We start from the raw sequence: 20,535 nt of genomic DNA on the forward strand, positions 1-20,535 counted from the left end.
CAGAAAACAGACTTTATTCCAAAACAGACTTTTAAAAGATGCTGTTAAAGAAAAGGACACGTTATGTTACTAACGCATATGTTTTTCACGATTTCTAAGTTTTCCTTCTCCAAGGCGAGCACTCCAGCCAAGCTTTCACGGGTTGTGTTCAAAGTCCTTGGCCCATAAAAATCTGGCCTCACTCTTCTTCCCGAGGGGGCCTCTCAAGTCTTCTGAGCCAGGCAGTAAGAAGGGCTACAAGGCAGGTGACTGCTGTGGGTCCACAGGGTCCTAGGCTGGCACCCACTGGCATTTCCAGGAAGGACCCCCCCATGCAGGGCTGTCCGCTGTGTGCCAGCAGCACGCAGAGATGACCGAGTGAATAAGATCTCTGAAGACCAGACGTGACACCAGAAGCCGTCGTGTGTCCCCTGGAAGGAGCCAAGATAAGCCGATCATCCTCGACCTGCCAGGGCCACTCAGCCCTGGGTTTGGCGGATAATGGCAGCATCTGTACAGCGTGCCTCACCCTGGGCTGGGTTGGGGTGGGGGCAGGGACCAACTCTGGCACTTCTGGTCACCCAGCTCCAGGCTGCACAGAGCATGGCCCAGGGCATGGAGGACCCTGACACTCTCAGGCCCCATTCAGAGCCCTGCGGCTGCCCTTGCTGAGCAGGCCAAATGGTCCTGAGGCCAGGGCCAGGCTCCAAAGGATCAAGGAGGAGGTTCAGATGAGGGACTTGACCAGAGTCACCATGTGATCCACACCACATGCCATGCCCACGGGCTCCCCAGGAATAGTCACCCTCCATGGGAAGTACTGGTCTTCCACCCGGGCACCCTTGGATGTTCTTGCCTCACACAAACAGCTCTCCTCTGTTGGTCAGGGCAGCAAAATGGCTGAGTCCACAGCGAATGCAGGAAACCTGGACTCCTGGGTTGAACTCCGTCAGGCCAAAGAGAGTGGGTGGAATCATTTCTGAAAGACCAGTTTCCAGGAGGTTTGGTCCCTTCCCAAGAATTCCGTAGCCCCAGACAAAAACGTGTCCTTCTCTGTTTAATACAGCACAGCCTGTCCCCCGCCCGCCCCCCCCACAGCCTGCTTCACCCACGCCACTCCTGAGAAGGGCAAGCACTAGGGGGACGTTCACCTGTCTGGAGTGAGTGACAGAGGCAAGCTACAGGTACTCAGAGTTCCCCCACCTGAAGAAGCCCCCACTGGCCAACACGACCAGGCAGCAGTCCCCATAGGTATCCACCTGGATGACGTTCACTTCAGCAAGATCTCCGCCCAGCTTGGTGGGCATGCTGGTGATGTCATAGTGACCCAGACCTGTTTGCACACCTGTGACCAGGCCACAAGAATACACTTATCCTTTATCCGTCAGGAACAGACTATGGTCCTGACCACAGGCGACCTGGACTATCTGTCCATCGAAGTCCTGCATCCTATGGACTTTGTGACTTTCACTATAATTTCGTTTTCCACCACCTTTCTTCCACACTGCCTGTAAGAATTATTCCCCATGCTGAAGACTCCTTCACCATCTGTCAGGACAAGCAAGTGGGCTCTACCACAGGAGACCTGAGCACCTGCATCTCCTGAGGTCTGTCCAGCAGCAGTGGCACAGGTGAGGGCTCCAAAACACTCTTATCCCCTCATTTTATCTTCCCGGCTCCTGTGAAATCTGAGCTGAGAATCTTTGTTGAGCCTCATACCCCAAACTTTCATTAATATCCTTGGTTTTAGAGGACAGTGAATCCATAACCACAGGCAGCAGATGAAATCTTTTGGCCCAGCTCCAGGCGGTGGGGCACGGCCTGGATCCTGCAGCATGGGGCTGGGGTCCATAGCTGGGCAGCACGAAGGTGGGCACGCCTAGCACCCCGGAGAAGCTGAAACCCCGCACGAAGATTCGGTCAGCGTGAGTCACACGCTCGCCCACGTAGTAGAACACGGGCGCATCGGCCTTGGCTTCCGCCGCCTCGCATCGGCTCCACGAGCGCCCAGCAGCTGTCCATTGTCCGCGCGCCGGCCCCAGCCCTTTCAGCCGGCAGCCCAGCCGAGCCCCCGCTGCCAGCGCTGCCAGCGCCACTCTGTTTCACGCCTTAACAGCCTGTATATATTCCTTGAAGAAATGTCTATTTAAGTCCTTTGTCTGCTTTATACTTTGATTATTTGATTTTTTTTTTTTTTTTTTTTTGCTGTTGAGTTGTAGAAGTTTCTCATATATTTGGTATATTAACCCCTTACCAGATATATGGTTTGCAAATATTTTCTCCCATTCCATAGGTTGTCTTTTGACTCTTTAATGCAGTGAAGCTTTTTAGTTTGATGCAGTCTCATTTGTCTGTTTTTGCTTTTGTTCCTTATGCTTTCGACGTCATATCCATGAAATGACTGCCAAGACCCATGTTATGAAACTTTTCCCCTATGTCTTTTTTTTAACTGCTGTTTCTGGTCTTACACTTAAATCTTTAATCCATTTTTAGTTGATTTTGTGTATGCTGTAACACAAGGGTCCAATTTCATTCTTTTGCATGTCTAGTTTTCCCAACACCATTTGGGTTTTTATTTTGTTGTTTTCAATGTTTTAATTTTTATTTTTTACTGCTTTGTCTTATTTTTTGATGTTTATAAGATTTTTTTAAATTTTTTTCCCTTAAGTTATTACAAAATATTAGCTATATTCCCTGTGTCCTAACACTGTTTGCCAAAGAGACCATCCTTTCCTCATTGTGTACTCTTGTTGACTATAAGTATGTTGATATATTGTTGGACTCTCAGTTATGTTCCCCTGGTGTATGTCTATTTTTATGCCAGTACCATACTGTTTTAATTACTGTCACTTTGTAATGTGTTTTGAAATCAAGACATATGATGCCTCCAGCTTTTTCCTTCTTTCTCAAGATTGCTTTGGCTATTCAAGATCCCTTGTGGTTCCATATGAATTTTAGGATTGTTTTACTATTTCTGTAAAAAAGTGCCATTGGGGTGTTAGTAGGGATTGCATTGAATCTATAGATCACTTTGGATAGAATGGATATTTTTCTCTAAGATGGCCCTCAAGAATCCCTTCCCAGTGGTATTCATTCACTTGTGTATCACTTCCCCTTAAATGTGAGCTCAATCTAGTTAATCACTTCTAATGATAGAATATGGCAAAAATTATGAGATGTCACTTCTAAGATTAGGTTACAAGAAAACTCTGACTTCTCTCTAATTTTCTCTCTCCTTCTTTCTCTCTCTCTCTCTCTTCCTCTCAGGGAACCTAAATGCCTATAAAGAGGCCCATATGGCAAGGAGCTGAGGGAGGCTTCTAACCAACAAGCATGGAGGAACTGAGGCCCTCAGTCAACAGCCCATGAGGAACTAAATCCTGGTAACAATAACATGAATGTACCTGGAATCAGATTCTTCCTCAGTTGAAACTTCAAATGGGAGCTTTGTGAGCCTCTGAGTCAGAAGCACTCAGCTAGGCTGTGCCCAGATTCCTGACACACAAAACTGATATGATAAATGTTTGTTGGCAGTTCCCTGACAATCCAGTAGTTAAGACTTCATGCTTCCACTGCAGGGGGCACAGGTTTGAACCCTGGTAGGGAAACAAAGATTCCCATATCCCTCACAGCCAAAACTAAATAACTTAAAAAATTAAAATTAAAAAATAAATGTTTGTTGTTCTAAATCACTGAGTTTGGGAGTAAATTGTTATGCAGAAATAGGTAACCAGCACAGTAACCAATTTCCATTGTCACTCTCCTGACACTATGTCTGCTTCCCTTGCTTGGAGCCTCTCATTCTCCATTACCAGCTGCTCCCCTACATAGATTTCCTCTTCATCCCTCTCAGGTTCTGACTCCTCACATCAGGCTGCCCCTCCCTGACAATACCTGCATCCACTTGTTTAGACTCAGATCCACCCTCTGCAGGGACACGTCCTCACTCTGTTGGATCTCCAAGACCCCAGTCTGCACCCCACAACACTCCCCACCATGGATGTCCACCTTGCTCCATCTCACCTAATGGCTTTAGGACTGGATTTTTCAGGAAGGTTAGGCAAAAGGACAGTTGTTGTTTAGTCGCTTAGTCCTATCTGACTCTTTGTGACCCCATAGACTGCAGCATGACAGGTTTGCCCTTCTTTGGGATTGGAATGAAAACTGAGCTTTTCCAGTGTGTGCGTTTTGATTTTTAACATATATATATATTGTCAAGTTATCTTCCAAAAATCTTACATCAATTTATACTCTAGTCTCTCTCCTTCACCCTGTCCTTTCCTCATCTCATAGAATGCTCATTGGTTTTTTCTTTCTCGTACTGTTTCTAGGTCTCATCCCAATGAAATGTCAAATGGTTCAATTCTTAAAACCCTTGCTGGGTTTCTCTGAACTGGTATGTCTAAATAAAGAGCTTGTTATTGTTGCTTTGTTAAGTCCCTAAGTCATTATGACTCTTTTAGGATCCCATGGACTATAGCCCACCAGGCTCCTCTGTCCATGGGATTTCCCAGGCAAGAATACTGGAGTGGGTTGCCATTTTCTTCTCCAGGGGATCTTCCTGACCCAGGGACTGAACCTGCATCTCCTGCATTGGCAGGTGGATTCCTTAACACCAGGGAAGCACCCAAATAGAGAGTATTTTCCCCTTAAAATGCAAACCCTCTTTCATGCTTACTGACAGTGATGGGCTTCAATCTTTGGTCAGTGAGCTATGATGCAGAAAACTGTAAAGGAGGAAAGAGAAAGTACGTGTTTATGAAGAACAGCAGTATGCTATCCAACAGTTGGTGACAAGAACATACATTTAAATTGTAGATCTACAGGAACTTTTTCAAAAAGGGTACCCTTTGTTAAGTCCTGAATTAGGACATACCAAGTCAAGAAGGAGCCGTGTCTTCCTCAGCCCTTCTTTTAGCGTTTAGGTTGAAATTTGTGCACATATATACATTTCCTCTACCAGGAGCTCTGGTTATTCTGGTTTTATGACTCTGTCTCTTAAACAAATTCATTTAATTAATATGTATTATTAATATAATTATTATCAATAAATAATGATACATTGTATAATATATAGTGTTATATATATTACACATATACTTTATATATAATATAATACCTAATTATATATAATATAATACCTAATTATATATAATATAATACATAATTATGATATTATAATACATATGGTATGTGATATATATGTAAAATATTATAATATATATGTGATATATAGTATATAACCTACTATGCTATACTACATATGTAACTTAAAACATGATATATATTATATAATGACATTAAATACATAATTATTAATATATCACAAAATATAATATATAACATATGTTAAAATTATATTGTATAACATATAATATACATAATTATGTTAATATAAATAACATAAAATATAAAAGTTATAATCTATAATAATCTATATTATATATTTTAATTACATTATAGTGTAAGTGGATAAGACTCTTGAGTCCCTTGGACTGCAAGAAGATCCAACCAGTCCATCCTAAAGAAAATCAGTCCTAAATATTGTTTGGAAGGACTGATGCTGTAACTGAAGCGCCATTACTTTGGTCACCTAATGTGAAGAACTGACTCCTTGGGAAAGACCCTGATGCTGGGAAAAATTGAAGGCATGAGGAGAAGGGGAAGACAGGATGAGATGGTTGGATGGCATCACTGACTCGATGGACATGAGTTTGAGCATGCTCCGGGTGTTGGTGATGGACAGAGAAGCCTGGCGTGCTACAGTTCATGGGGTGGCAAAGAGTCAGACACGACTGAGTGATGAACTGATTGAGTGTTCATGGGATTCTCAAGGCAAGTATTCTGAAGTGGTTTTCCATTCCCTTCTCCAGTGGAGCATGTTTTGTCAGAACTCTCCACTATGACCCATCCGTCTTGGGTGGCCCTACACGGCATGGCTCAATAGTTTCACTGAGTTAGACAAAGCTGTGGTCCCTGTCCAAGAGACTCTTAAAGAGTCTTCTCCAGCACCACAGTCCGAAAGCGTGAGTTCTTCCACACTTAGCCAGGTGACACTAGTGGTAAAGAACCTGCCTGCTAAGGCAGGAGATGCCTGAGACAAGGGTTGGATCCCTGAGTCAGGAGAATTCCCTGGAGGAGGGTATGGCAATCCACTCCAGTATTCTTGCCTGGAGAATCCTATGGACAGAGGAGGCTGGTAGGCTACAGTCCATAGCATTGCAGAGTCAGACACGACTGAAGTGACTTAGTACGCATTCATGCACAGTATTCTTTATGGTCCAAACTCACATCTGTACATGACTCCTGGAAAAACCATAGCTTTTACTATATGGACCTTTGTCAACAAAGTGATGTCTCTGCTTTTTAATACACTGTCTAGGTTTGTCACAGTTTTTCTTCCAAGGATCAAGCATCTTTTAATTTCATGGCTGCAGTCACCATCTGCAGTGATTTTGGAGCCCAAGAATAAAGTTTGTCACTGTTTCCATTTTTTTCCCATCTATTTGCCATGAATTGATGGGACCAGATGTCATGATCTTCGTTTTTTGAACGTTGAGTTTTAGGCCAGATTTTTCACTCTCTTCTTTCACCTTCATCAAGAGGCTCTTTAGTTCCTCTTTCCTTTCTGCCATAAGGGTGCTGTCATCTGCATATCTGAGGTTATTGATATTTCTCCCAGCAATATTTATTCCAGCCTGGCATTTTGCATAATGTACTCTGCATATAAGTTAAATAAGCAAGGTGAGACTATACAGCCTTGATGTACTCCTTTCCCAACTTTTAACCATTGTTCCATGTCTGGTTCTAACTGTTGCTTATAATATAATATAAGTAAGTATTCATATATAATTAATTATAAACAAAATATTATATATTACATTACATCTTATATATTATATTGTATATTATCATATTGATTTCATATATTATATCATATATAATTAATTATACTATATAATAATACATGATATATTCATATATAATTATAATAATTGTATATTATATATTACATTGTAAACATTAAATAATATATTGTGCTTAGTTATAATATATATTATATTTAAAGTATAACACATAATTATAAATATTATTATATAGTATATATTATATAATAAATATAATAAAGCACTTATGAAATGCTGTTAATTCATCCCATCCTTACAACAGCATTATGGGCTTGAAATTTCTGCCCCTACTTAACTCATGGGGAAGAACTGAACCTCCCACCATGTGACTTACCCAAGGACATACAGCTAGTTAGTGGCAAAACTGGGAGTGGAACTCAACTCTTCTGACTCCAGACCCTGAGATCTTTCTACACCATTGTACTAGCTCTCTGAGTTCTTCTCCTTCAAAGAAGTGTTCCTGAAGACTGAGCTCTGCTTCCAAAGTGGATCCTGAATTGGTAAGAACCTCTGCCCAGCCTGGCAGACTCAATCTGGCCTGCTTTTCAGTTGTTTGGAAGTGATCTGTCCTGGGATTTACCTGCAGCTTTTTATGGCATCACTACAATACAGTTTTTTTAATGTCTTGGGTACACTAAGATTATTACTGAAAAATACAAATTAAACAGAAAGCAAAGAGAGAAAAATCCAAAATGTTCATCAGTAACACCATGTTGGGGATTGGTTTTGCTGTTCAGTGGTGAACTTTAAGAAAATAAACCAGATGTCATTGAAATAAATTAAATGTCCTTCATAGGGGACTGGTTAAATAAACTGCATAAATAAACTGCAGTACAAAGAAGTACTATACAGATGTTAAGAAAAGAATAAGACAAATAAATATAAGGAGTGATTTCTAAGCTATATTGTTAAATTAAAACAGATAAAGAGGGAAAAAACAGTGTCAATAGTACCCTATCATTTGTGATATATTTATATATGTATAGGATAATAGAATATCTCCAGAGTGATACACAAAAATTGGAAATGATGAATGTTCCTGGGAAAGACAAATGAGTGACAAGGATGGGATGGAGACTTCCTTTTCACTATCTCTTTATACCATTTGTTTATACCATCTGAATTTTTACCATATACCTGTATTACCTGTTAAAAATATTTTTAGTTATACAGTGCTTTACATTTTTAAAATATTTTAAATATATGACTTTATTTAATATACATGCAATTCAGGTAGTAAATCTTGTGCCTTTCTCATGGAGAACTTAAAACTGGTTTCTGCTCAACCTACTTTCCAGCTTCCCCTCTCTCCAGTCCCTGCACACTCTAGACACACCTTAGAGAAGACTGATCTACACTTCCCCTCTCTCCTGCCATCAGGGCCTCCAACTCCACTCTCACTCTCTTCTAATTAATGTAACTAGGTTCTGTGTTCCATAATTACAGGGTTTGTCAGTGAAATCAATAGGTGCCTCCCTTGCGACAATGACATTTTAGCTCCCTCAGTCTCCCCAGAGCCCAGCAGCTTCTCTGTGCCAACAAAACTCCCAAGACTATTAACATGTTCCTTGGCTCTCACTCATGTTCATGCATGCAAGTAAATGAGCAGATTCTCAAATCACATGATCTCATACACCCTATCCATGATTATTGTTGTTATTTAGTCACTAAGTTGTGCCCAATTCTTTTGCAACCCCATGGACTGTAGCACTCCAAGCTCCTCTGCCCGTGGGATTTCCCAGGCAAGAACAGTGGAGTGGGTTGCCATTTCCTTCTCCAGGGGATCTTCCCAACCCAGGGATCAAACCCATGTCTCCTGCTTGGCAGGCAGATTCTTTACTGCTAAGCCACCTGGGAAGACCCTATCCATGATTATTTGGAGATAAAATTACAATCAAATATGTATTTTTAAGACTTTATCAAGGTATAGTTTCAGTTCAGTTCCATTCAGTCACTAAATCATGTCCAACTCTTTGCGACCCCATTACCGCAGCATGCCAGGGTTCCCTGTCCATCATCAACTCCCAGAGCTTGCTCAAACTCATGTCCATCAAGTCGGTGATGCCATCCAACCATCTCATTCTCTATCGTCCCCTTCTCCTCCTGCCTTCAATCTTTCCCAGCCTCAGGGTTTTTTCCAATGAGTCAGTTCTTTGTATCAGGCAGCCAAAGTATTGTTTACATATTACAAGGTATTGTTTACATAATACAAAATCCAGCATTGTATGCCTATGATTAAGTGTTTTTTAGTAAATGTGATTTACTCAATCACATTTAGTTAATGTGATTTATGTGATTTTTAGTAAATACAAATATGTATTGTTTACATATTGCAAGGTATAGTTTACATTTTACAAACCCAGCATTGTATGCCTATGGTTACATGATTTTTAGTAAATGTAAAGAGTTATATTTTTTAATAATGTTTTTCATGTATTCTTTTGATGATGACTTGAAGAACCTAACATAAGATATCCTACATCATATTAGGTTTCTGATATGACTCAATTTCTTTCTTCTTTTTTTAAAAATTTTTTATTTTTTGGCCACTTCACGTGGCCTGTGGGATCCTGGTTCCCTGCTCAAGGATCGAATCCATGTCCCCTGCATTGTAAGCATGGAGTCTTAACTACTGGACTGCCAGAGAAGTCCCTCAATTTCTTTCTTCTGACTTCAACTCCCAAATTTGTTTCCTGCTCTACTCCTTAATGAAAGAGATCTAATCCTATTGTTCCTTAAAACCAGAGCATGTCAGAGTTGGTAGGACCCTTAGAAATCAACTAGAGATGGGAAAGTTTGCCTAAAGTCATATAACAGGTAAATAGCAGAATCAGAGCTAAAATCCAGGATTCTTGCCCTTAGCCCCCATAACTTCAAACTATGGGACAGAGCCTCTTCTCTTAAGTGCTGGTAGTGTCCTGGAAATCAATACACCAACTACCATCAATCAATTTGTCCAGCTAAATCTAAAGATCTGATGATGGAGGAAGGGCTTGGGTTGAGGATGGGCCTAGAAAACAGGTAGGAAATATAAGCTCTTTCCTTCACAATTCTTCTGGGTGAATTTACCACTTCATGGGAAATAGATGGGGAAACAGTGGAAACAGTGTCAGATTTTATTTTTCTTGGGCTCCAAAACCACTACAGATGGTGACTGCAGCCATGAAATTAAAAGACGCTTGCTCCTTGGAAGGAAAGTTACGACCAACCTAGATAGCATATTCAAAAGCAGAGACATTACTTTGCTAACAAAGGTCCGTCTAGTCAAGGCTATGGTTTTTCCTGTGGTCATGTATGGATGTGAGAGTTGGACTGTGAAGAAGGCTGAGCACCAAAGAATTGGTGCTTTTGAACTGTGGTGTTGGAGAAGACTCTTGAGAGTCCCTTGGACTGCAAGGAGATCCAACCAGTCCATTCTGAAGGAGATCAGCCCTGGGATTTCTTTGGAAGGAATGATTCTAAAGCTGAAACTCCAGTACTTTGGCCACCTCATGCGAAGAGTTGACTCATTGGAAAAGACCCTGATGCTGGGAGGGATTTGGGGCAGGAGAAGGGGACGACAGAGGATGAGATGGCTGGATGGCATCACTGACTCGATGGACGTGAGTCTGAGTGAACTCCAGGAGTTGGTGATGGACAGGGAGGCCTGGCATGCTGCGATTCACGGGGTCGCAAAGAGTCAGACACGACTGAGCGACTGATCTGATCTGATCTGATCACAATTCTTCTGGGTGAATTTCTTTCTTCTAATTTAGCGTGATTAACCAAGATAGTTTCTTTTCTGTCCAGAGAAGGACCTTATAATCACTAGTCAAGAGTATCTATTATTATTATTGCATTTTCTCCAGTATATGTTAACAAGATGTGAAGGTGGTATGAAACAGTAGTAAATGAAACCAACAAAGTCACTGCTTCCTGCTTTTGTCAAAAATTACGCTAAAATTAGCCTCTATTCCCCATGGATTTGAGCCAGAGAAAGCAATTTCGCTTCTCATTTTGTTTTTCTAGCAATCAGTTTGTAACAATTAAGCTATTGGTAATAAAGCAAGAAGTATACTTTATATATTTTTATGACCAAAACACATTGTTTTCTAATTTCAATGATAGTGGCAATTGTTGTCACCATAGTAGGAGGGACCTTGCCAACAACAGTTCTGAGGTACTGAATATGGCATTCTGAACTTCAGAAGAAAACTCCAAAGTGTTCAGATTGACATGGAATCACTGTCAACTGTTTTTTTCTAATTTTTATTAGAAGTCATGCTTTCCCCCCATAATTCCCATCTAAGAAAAAGCAGATTTTTATGTATAAAGATGTTCATCAGAATTTTTATGAGTGAAATCTTAGAAATAATTAAAAGTCATTAAATAAGATATGATAATTTCATAAAAGAGAATTTTATGCATCCATTAAAGTCACATTTTCAAATATTTTGTTCATTTTTTAAATGTTTTCCCAGGTGTGTCTTAGAGATGACTATAAGATTTTTTAAATATTTACTTATTTGGCTGCACCAGGTTTTAGCTGTGGCATGTATAATCTAGTTTGCTGACCAGGGATCAAACCTGGGCCCTCTGCACTGGGACTGCAGAGTCCCAGCCACTGGACCACCAATGAAGTTCATAAAAGAGAATGTTATGCAGCCATTAAAGTTACATTTTCAAATATTTTGTTCAGTTTTAGTTTCTTTACTGAGATATAATTTATATACCATAAAATTCACCGGTTTAAAGTGTTTATATTCAAAGCTTTTTAGTGTATTTACAAAACTGTGGAATGATCACTGTAACCTAATTTTAAAATATTTTTCATCCCCCCAAAGAGAAATTTGTACCTATTAGCAGTCACTCTCCATATCTCCAACCTATAAATTTATAAGAAAATACATGACTGCCCTGGTGGCACAGTGGATAGGAATTTGCCTGCCAATGCAAGGGACATGAGTTTGATCCCTGGTCCAGGAAAAATCCACATGCTGTGGGCAACTAAAGCCCCTGTGCCACAATTACTGAGCCTGCACTCTAGAGACCCCAAGCCACAACTAATGAGCCCCTGTGCCCCAACTACCGAAGCGGGCGCACTTAGAGCCCATGCTCCACAACAAGAGAAGCTGCTGCAATGAGAAGCCCACGCACCCCAACAAAGAGCAGCCCCTGCTCACTGCATCAAGAAAAAGCCTGCACACAACAGGGAAGACCTAGGGCAAGCCAAAATAAACAAACAGCTGTTTTTTCAAAAAGAAAAATATAAATAACTCAAAAGACGACTGGACAAAGGAAAGCAACCACAGAATAGGGGATACAAATGAATAATATACACATGAAAAGATGTTCAACTTGGTAGGTAATAAAGGAAATAAAGGAAATCAACACAAGAAACACTTTCCCCCTAATCAGATGGGCGGAAATGAAAAAGACTGATAACATCTGGTACTAGTAAGGGTGTGGGGAAAGAGGTATCCTCAGACACTGCTGGCCGGAGTCTGAGTTGTTAACAACTGTTTTTGGAAAATAATCTGAATCCTTTTATTCACTATTTTTAAAGCACATATCACTGGGGTCAGCAACTCCACTTTGGAAATCTATCCTATAGTGATTAAAGGAGTATAAAGAACCAGTATGTAAGGGTGTATGTACAAGACTGGTTTCTACAAGGACTGCAAATTGCAGAGCAGTGTGTATAGTACGATCCTACCTTTGTGCTGGGCACTGCTCTTGGCATAAGCAATACATGCCTACTTTCAGGCCTCCTAGCAACCCTATGATGGCAAACAATAGTCTCACTCTCCATGGGGAAGCTGGGGCTTGGAGAAGTGAAGCAACTTGCTTTGGGTCTTATACCAAATGGCAGAGCCAGGACTCATACCTAGGTCCACCTGACCCCCAACCAAGATATCTGCCAAGAATGATAACTTCCTGGTTATCATTACCCTCCTTTATTGGGGGGTGGTGGTGGTTAATCTTCGGGGACATCAGTTTTTAAGATGCAATGTGAACTCCTGTCTCAGTGAAAAGGGTGGAAGTTTGTGATGCGAGAATTGGGTGAGAGAATAGTAAGTGGGGGATTGGATTGTGGGGAACATATAAAATTCACTAATTTATCCATCCAACAAATACTTATTAGCCTTTACTATATGACAGGGACTGTTTAAAGCATGCGGAGGGGATTCATCAATGATCAAACAGAGAAAAATCTCAGCCCTTGAAAACTTACCTTTGGTGGGGATGAGGCAGACAATTAACAAATTATACCTTCTGTAACAAAATATACTCAATATATAATTATATTATAAAATATAAATATATATAAAGATAGGGATACTATGGAAATGGTGAATAGAGCTATGGAAGAAAATAAAGCAGGGAAAAGGGGTGGGGAGATGGGGGTGTTGGAAGGGATACTGTGATTATAGAAATGGTGGCCAGAAAAGGACTCATTGAGAAGGAAATATTTAAGCAAAGAGCTGAAGGATATGAGACAAGAGCCATGCAGATACATGGTGGGGAGGCAGGGGGGAGGCAGAAGAGCATTGTAGTAGGGAGAGCAAGGGACCAGGTAGTAAAAGTCTACCTAATATGTCCAATGAGGAGAGAGGAGGCCCAGGGGCTGGGACTGAGGGATGGAGGGGGAGAGAAGTGGATAACGAGGTCAGAGAGGGATCTGGCAGCCAGACTGTACGTGCAGAAGCTTGGGGGTCATGACTTTACCTTGTCCTCAGAAGGAGATGAGGAACCATCGGAGCTATAAGAAGAAGACTGACAAGATGTGATGACCTTTTTTTTTTTTTTTTTTTACTTTTAAGAGGGCCACTGTGGCAGCTGTGTTAGAAAATTTTTTAAAAACGGAGGCAAGCATGGAAAAAGGAAGACCAAATGGAAGACTAATGCAACGATCAAGGAGAAAGGTGATGGTGGTTTTGATCCAGGTGGTAGAGGGGAGATACAAGAAGTGGTTAGATTCTGAATATATGTTGTGGGTAGAGTCAACAGGGTTTGCTGATTATTTAGATGTCTGATACGAGAGGAAAAGTCTTTGCATGAGAAGCTGGTAAATTGGACTTGCTATTTACTGAGATGGACTTCCCTGGTGGCCGAGCAGTAAAGAACCTGCCTGCCAATGCAGAAGATGCAGGTTTGATCCTTGGGTCAGGAAGATCCACCGAGAAGGAAATGGCAACCCATTGGAGAGGCAACCCACTCCAGTATTCTTGCCTGGAGAATCCCATGGACAGAGGAGCCTGGTGGATTACAGTCCATGGGGTTGCAAAAGAGTCAGATACAACTTAGCAAATAAACAACAACTATTTACTGAGATGGGAAGGGACTGTGGGAGGACCAGTCTGGTGCAGGGAGTAGGGGTGGGGAGGGGGCATACAGGCCAAGGATTTGATTGACTGGTATGAACTCACAAGGACAGGCCACTTAAGAAGACTCACCAGCTTCACTCCTTAAACCCTGTTGTGAATGAAACCCAGAAAGCTTAGGACTAGCTTACATTCAGGGATACCCTGACAGTGAGGACTGGGGCCATCCTTTTCATCCTGAGGTGAAACTGAAAGTGTTAGTTGCTCATTTGTGTCCAACTCTTTGTGACCCCGTGGACTGTAGCCCACGAGGCTCCTCTGTCCATGGGATTCTCCAGGGGAGAATACTAGAGTGGGTTGTCAGGCCTTCCTCCAGGGCATCTTCTCAACCCAGGGATTGAATCCAGGTCTCCTGCATTGCAGGTGGATTCTTTACCGTCTGAGCCACCAGGGAAGCATCCTGAGGTGCATCTGACTAAAAGCAAAAGAGGAAAAACAACTAAGTAAAAAACTAAAAATTTCTTATATATCTGTACAGCGAATATAAATGGAAAGCCCAGCACCAGGCATTATGGAAGATGCCACAAGGAAAGGTGTCTGTAGATGGCAGAGAGCAATGGCCTCTCCCAAGTAGAGATGGGAAATCATGGTAGGCAGAATACTACCATATCTTAACACAGTGGCTTGCTTTCCAGACAAGATATAAAGGTTGTGAGCCTTCACCAATTTTTCCAGGGGAAAGAGAGCTCATTTCCTTTCCCTGGCAGTTGGCCCTTCTCAAATTGGGAAGAATTCTCCTTCTTCACTCAATGTCACTTTTACAGCCTCCTCTGGAGACTTCCTACAATTCCCGCTCTCAGATTTTCCATTTATGTTGATGCTTGCATCACATGCAAAACCCTTTTAGAAATCCCAATGTATTATAGGGCTTCCCAGGTGGCGCTAGTGGTTAAGAACCCACCTGCCAATACAAGAGACAGGAGACCCAGGTTTGATCCCTGACTCAGGAAGACCCCTGAAGAAGGGAATGGCAACCCGCTGCAGTATTCTTGCCTGGAGGATCCCACGGACAGAGGAGCCTCTCGTGCTGCAGTGGGACGTGCTAGAGTGGGACAAGACAGTGACTGAGCACACACGCACAACATATTATACAATTTCAAAGCATTAGTACCGCCTGCCTGTTAAGCAGAGAGAGCTGAAGGACAGGAGGAAAAAAGCAGTGGGGAAAACGTGCCAAGGAATCGCCTACATAACCCTCCAGAAAATTTGCTAAATATCTGACCGGTGCTCACAGTTTCATTGGTGTGATCCTTGGCACACAGAAGAGAAAGGACTCAAGGCCTGGGAGGACACGTGGAAGCGCCGGAGCCTCTCCAGTGATCGCGGAAGGGCCACCCACTCCCCTTATGAGGAGCGGAGCAGGACCAAGGGTGGTGGGCAGCCTGCGGACCGAGGCTCCGACCGCACCCCTGAGCGTAGCCACAAGGAAAACCATTCCAGTGAAGGGACCAAGGAGTCCAGCAGCAACTCCCTCAGCAACAGCCGACACGGCGGAGGAGTGGAGCCACCACCACCACGACGAGGCTCCCGACTCTTCCCAGGGGAAGAAGACCCGAGAGAGCGAGCGCAATCATCGGACCACTGAGGCCGAGCCCAAGCCTCTGGAAGAGCAAAAACACGAGACCAAAAAGCTCAAGAATCTTTCAGAGTATGCCCAGACGCTGCAGCTGGGTTGGAACGGGCTTCTGGTGTTGAAAAACAGCTGCTTCCTGACATCTATGCACATCCTAGAGGGGGACCAGGGGGTGATCAGCAGTCTCTTCAAAGACCATACTTCCGGGAGTAAGCTGACCCAGCTGAAGATTGCCCAGTGCCTTCGCCTGGACCAGCCCAAGCTCGATGAGGTCACACGACGCATCAAGCAGGGGAGCCCCAATGGCTACGCAGTGCTCCTGGCCACCCAGGCGACCCCCAGTGGGCCTGGCTCTGAGGGGATGCCTACGGTGGAGCCTGGCCTACAGAGGCGGCTTCTCAGGAACCTGGTCTCCTACTTGAAACAGAAGCAGGCTGCAGGGGTGATCAGCCTGCCAGTGGGTGGATCCAAGGGCAGAGACAGCACAGGCATGCTCTACGCCTTCCCGCCCTGTGACTTCTCACAGCAGTACCTCCAGTCAGCGCTGAGGACATTGGGCAAGCTAGAGGAGGAGCACATGGTGATAGTTATAGTGAGAGACACAGCTTAGCCCGAGCCTGGCTTTTCCAGCCTGTTTGTCATTAAAGCAGTTATTTTAAAATCTGACCACCGCTGCCCTGCCCCTCCAGCCCATACTACACCCTTGATTTGAATTCTCTGCTGGGTTACTCCATTTCATTTGGTAGGGGACCAAAGTCCTATCTCCCCACCAAAAACTAAGTTCTTAGGTTTGGGTTTTTTGGTTTGTTTTTTTTTTTTTTTTTACCGTGATGAGAAGGGACTTCTGTCATGTCGGCTTCTAGTGTATGAAATACTGTCTGCTGTGTTCTGTATTTTTTTATTTTTTGACTAACTGTATGGAAAATTGTCAGTAAAGCCTTTGTCAGAGGATGGATTTAAAAAAAAAAAAAAAAGAAGAGAAAGGACAGAAGAACCCCCACCAGGCATTATGGAAGATGCCACAAGGAAAGGTGTCTGTAGATGGCAGAGAGCAATGGGCATACAGGCCAAGGATTTGATTGACTGGTATGAACTTACAAGGACAGGCCACTTAAGAAGACTCACTAGCTTCACTCCTTAAACCCTGTTGTGAAAAAAAAAAAAAAAACCCTGTTGTGAATGAAACCCAGACAGCTTAGGACTAGCTTACATTCAGGGATACCCTGACAGTGAGGACTGAGGCCATCCTTTTCATCCTGAGGTGAAACTGAGGCTCAGCAGATAGCGCCTTTGGGACATGCTGAGGAGTAGCCTCTCCAGAGTCCCTCAATTGTGCCCCTGCCACCGGCCTGTTCACGGGAGGTTCGAGGAAACAAGAAACGAGAGATTGTAAAGGTCCCTCCAGCCATAGGAGCGAGGACCTCTTACCTTAACCGGAGGTCTTCTGGAATCTGAGACTAGGCCGCGTGGGCTTTCTGCTGAGTTCGTTTTTCGCTGTCCCGGTTTCCAGCACGATGGGCCTTTCCCTGTGCTGGGTTTCTTCACCTTCTGTTTCTAGCGCCGGAGCTTCGCTGAGTTGGGCTCCTGCTGTGCTTGGCCTCTTCCGCGCGGAGGTTGTTTCAGCCAGGTTAAACCCGAGTCATGGCACCATAGATGTCACGCGAGTGTATGTTCCTCGGTTCTTAGTCTCCTCACAACAAAGATTTGGAGCGACGGACGTTAAAGCCCTCAGCGCGTCACAGCTCTCAGGTCTTTGTCAGGACAAAATACAGCCTAACATCTAGCCAATCACATCAAAGTACAGGCTAGGAGTCATCCAATCAGGGCAAAGTACAGACTAGGAGTCAACGTATCAGGGCCAAGTAAGAAGTCAGCCAATCATGGAAAACTATAGGCTAACTATCAGCCACTTAGAGCAAAGTACAGGCTAGGAGTCAGCCTATCAGGGCAAACAACTTGTTAGGAGTCAGCCAATCCGAGCAAGCTATAATTTAGGAGTCAGCCAATCCAGGCAAACTACTGCTTAGTATGCAGCCAATCAGGGCAAAGTATAGGGTCGTAGTTAGCCAATCAGGGTAAACTACCTTCTAGGAGTCAGCCAATCAGGACCAAGTACAGGCTAACAGTCAGCCAATCACATCAACATACAGTCTAGGAGTTAGCCAATGATGGCAAAGTATGGGCTAGTTGTCAGCCAATCAGGACAATGTACAGGCTACGAATCTGCCAATTTGGACCAAGTACAGGCTAGGAGGCAGCCAATCACATCAACGTTCAGTCTAGGAGTTAGCCAATCTGGGCAAAGTACAGGCTGCTGCTGCTGCTAAGTCGCTTCAGTCATGTCCAACTCTGTGTGACCCCAGAGACGGCAGCCCACCAGGCTCCCCCGTCCCTGGCATTCTCCAGGCAAGAACACTGGAGTGGGTTGCCATTTCCTTCTCCAATGCATGAAAGTGAAAAGTGAATGTGAAGTCGCTCAGTCGTGTCCGACTCCTAGCGACTCCATGAACTGCAGCCTACCAGGCTCCTCTGTCCATGGGATTTTCCAGGCAAGAGTACTGGAGTGGGGTGCCATTGCCTTTGTCAGCTAATCAAGGCAGTGTAGTGCCTGCTGTTGTTGTTCAGTTGCTAAGTCCTCTCGGACCCTTTGCAACACTATAGCAGCTACTTGGGCCTGAAGATTTCCTGAGAGTTTTTACATGATAAATTCAACTGTTTATTAAATATAGGGTGATTGAAATAAACCTAAGGGTTGAAGAGGAAAATGGCCCTGCCAACACCTTGATTTTTTATTTCTAGGCTCCAAAACTGAGACCGTAAGTTTCTTTTGTTTTTAAGCAATGCAGTTTTTAGTATTATGTTTTGGCCACCCTGAGAAAGTGGTACAATGTCTATTGATCATCTTTTTTCAGTCTGTTTGAAATCTTCCTGGTTCTTGGTCTGATGAGTGATTTTTTATTAAAACCTTGACATTTGGAGTATTATGAGACTCTGGGTCCTATGTAAATGCTCTGTCTTAGCTGGCTTCCTCTGACACATTTGTTAGGGGAAGAGGAGATGCTGTCATACTCCCGCCAGGTAGTGGTAAAAGCCCAGGTTACCCCTGAGCTTCCTTTCACACCTTGGAGGGCTGCTGAGTGGGGCGTGAAGCCCCATCTCCCCACTCAGGCTCTGCTGGTACCTTGCTGGCCAAGAGGTATCAATGCTTTGTCACTGGCATCCACGTGGTTTCTAGTGACACCGTGAGGGGAGGTGGCCTCATTACTGCTGGGCAGCACTGAGGTCTTCACTCTCCCCCACACCTCCTCTGATGCCACTCTGACAGGCGGCTTGAGTGCTTCACTACAACATGGTGAGATGGAAATCTCAGCTTTCCACTTGGTCTTTGCTGATGGGGATAGGGGTGAGGCCACTTTTTTTTTTTTTTTTTTTCTGTAATGCGAGTAAACTGGAGTAAAGCAGTTTTTGTCTAAGGCAGTTTTTGTCTAAACATTTTCTGTCATTCTAGTCTGTCCGTTTTCTGGTCTTTGGCTAAAGAAAGCAGGCTTTTCTTGGGGCTTTTATGTCTGCATTCATTACCAGTTCTGGGTTGCCACCTTCCTCAGGTCCAAGTCTAGGCTATCTGAGGCAAAAAGGAAACCCACAGAACTCACCACCAACTCATTCCTTGGGTCCTAAAATCCCTAGATGGGCTGTCTTCTTCTCTCCATCTTTCCAAGTCTTCATATGACTGTTTCATATAGAATGTCAAGAGTTTTTTGTTGTATTGAACCAGAGAAATAGCAAAAAGAATGTGTATCCCACCTTCTAGAAAGCAGAAGTCCTGCGCTTAAAAAAAAAAAAAATTCAAAGAATATAGAACAAAGGTAAAAACACTTTCTCAGTCTCACTCATAATCAAGAAAAAAGGCAGTCTCAGGACCCAGGGATCTCTCTCTAAGGAAATACGACTCTTGGCTTTACTACCCTGTGGTCAACTGGGAAACTCCAAATACACACTTTAAAAAGAGTATTTTGAACTGCTTGTGTTCGTTCCTATTCATCGGGGTTTTTGTTTGTTCAAATTGAGCTCCACAGAACACGTTCCTCAAAATCACCTTGTGATGCTTATTAAAAATGCATTCAGGCCGACTGAGAGAGGAAGAGGAAAATGTGGACACAAACCAGGAGGAACACCATGTGAATCCTGAGGCAGAGACTGGAGTTATTCTGCCTTAAGCCAAGGGATGGCTGGCCACCAGCAGAAGCCAGAAGAAAGTATTTGGTAACCAGACTGATGGAATTTGAAGGAATTGGGAATTCTATGAAGAAAGTGGCTTCATCAAAGATCAAGCCCTGAGCCTTTGGAGTGGGAGCATTGACTCCAAGACGCTAGACTGCCAGAGAACTAACACTAGGGAATATCAAATAGTGAGAACTCACATAAAGGAAACCGCTTGAATACAAGACCCGACATCACCCAACCACCAATAGCACCCTGTGCAGGACCCCTCATCTAAACAAAAAACAAAACAAAAATACAAATCATTAGCAGACAGGATTACCACCTTGCCCAGGATTACCAGCCTTGCCCATCAGAGGAAAAACAAACAAACAAACAGCAACAACAAAAAAAACTCAGCACAAATCTCACCCTATACAAAGCTTATACAAACCACTGGACCAACCTTAGGAGGGCAGAAACCAAAAGGAAGAAAGAATTCAACCTTTAA

The 20,535-nt window shown here is 43.3% G+C and overlaps 2 pseudogenes; one reads left to right on the forward strand and one right to left on the reverse strand.

The window, feature by feature from the left end:
- Positions 1 to 706: 706 nt before the first annotated feature.
- On the reverse strand, positions 707 to 13,624 carry LOC786804 (RCC1-like G exchanging factor-like protein; annotated as a pseudogene).
- A 1,203-nt stretch (positions 13,625 to 14,827) lies between these two features.
- On the forward strand, positions 14,828 to 16,633 carry LOC616538 (putative RNA-binding protein 15B; annotated as a pseudogene).
- Positions 16,634 to 20,535: the final 3,902 nt, after the last annotated feature.

The sequence above is a fragment of the Bos taurus genome, chromosome X, assembly GCF_002263795.3.
Source record: "Bos taurus isolate L1 Dominette 01449 registration number 42190680 breed Hereford chromosome X, ARS-UCD2.0, whole genome shotgun sequence".
In the NCBI taxonomy this organism is placed as follows: Eukaryota; Metazoa; Chordata; class Mammalia; order Artiodactyla; family Bovidae; genus Bos; species Bos taurus.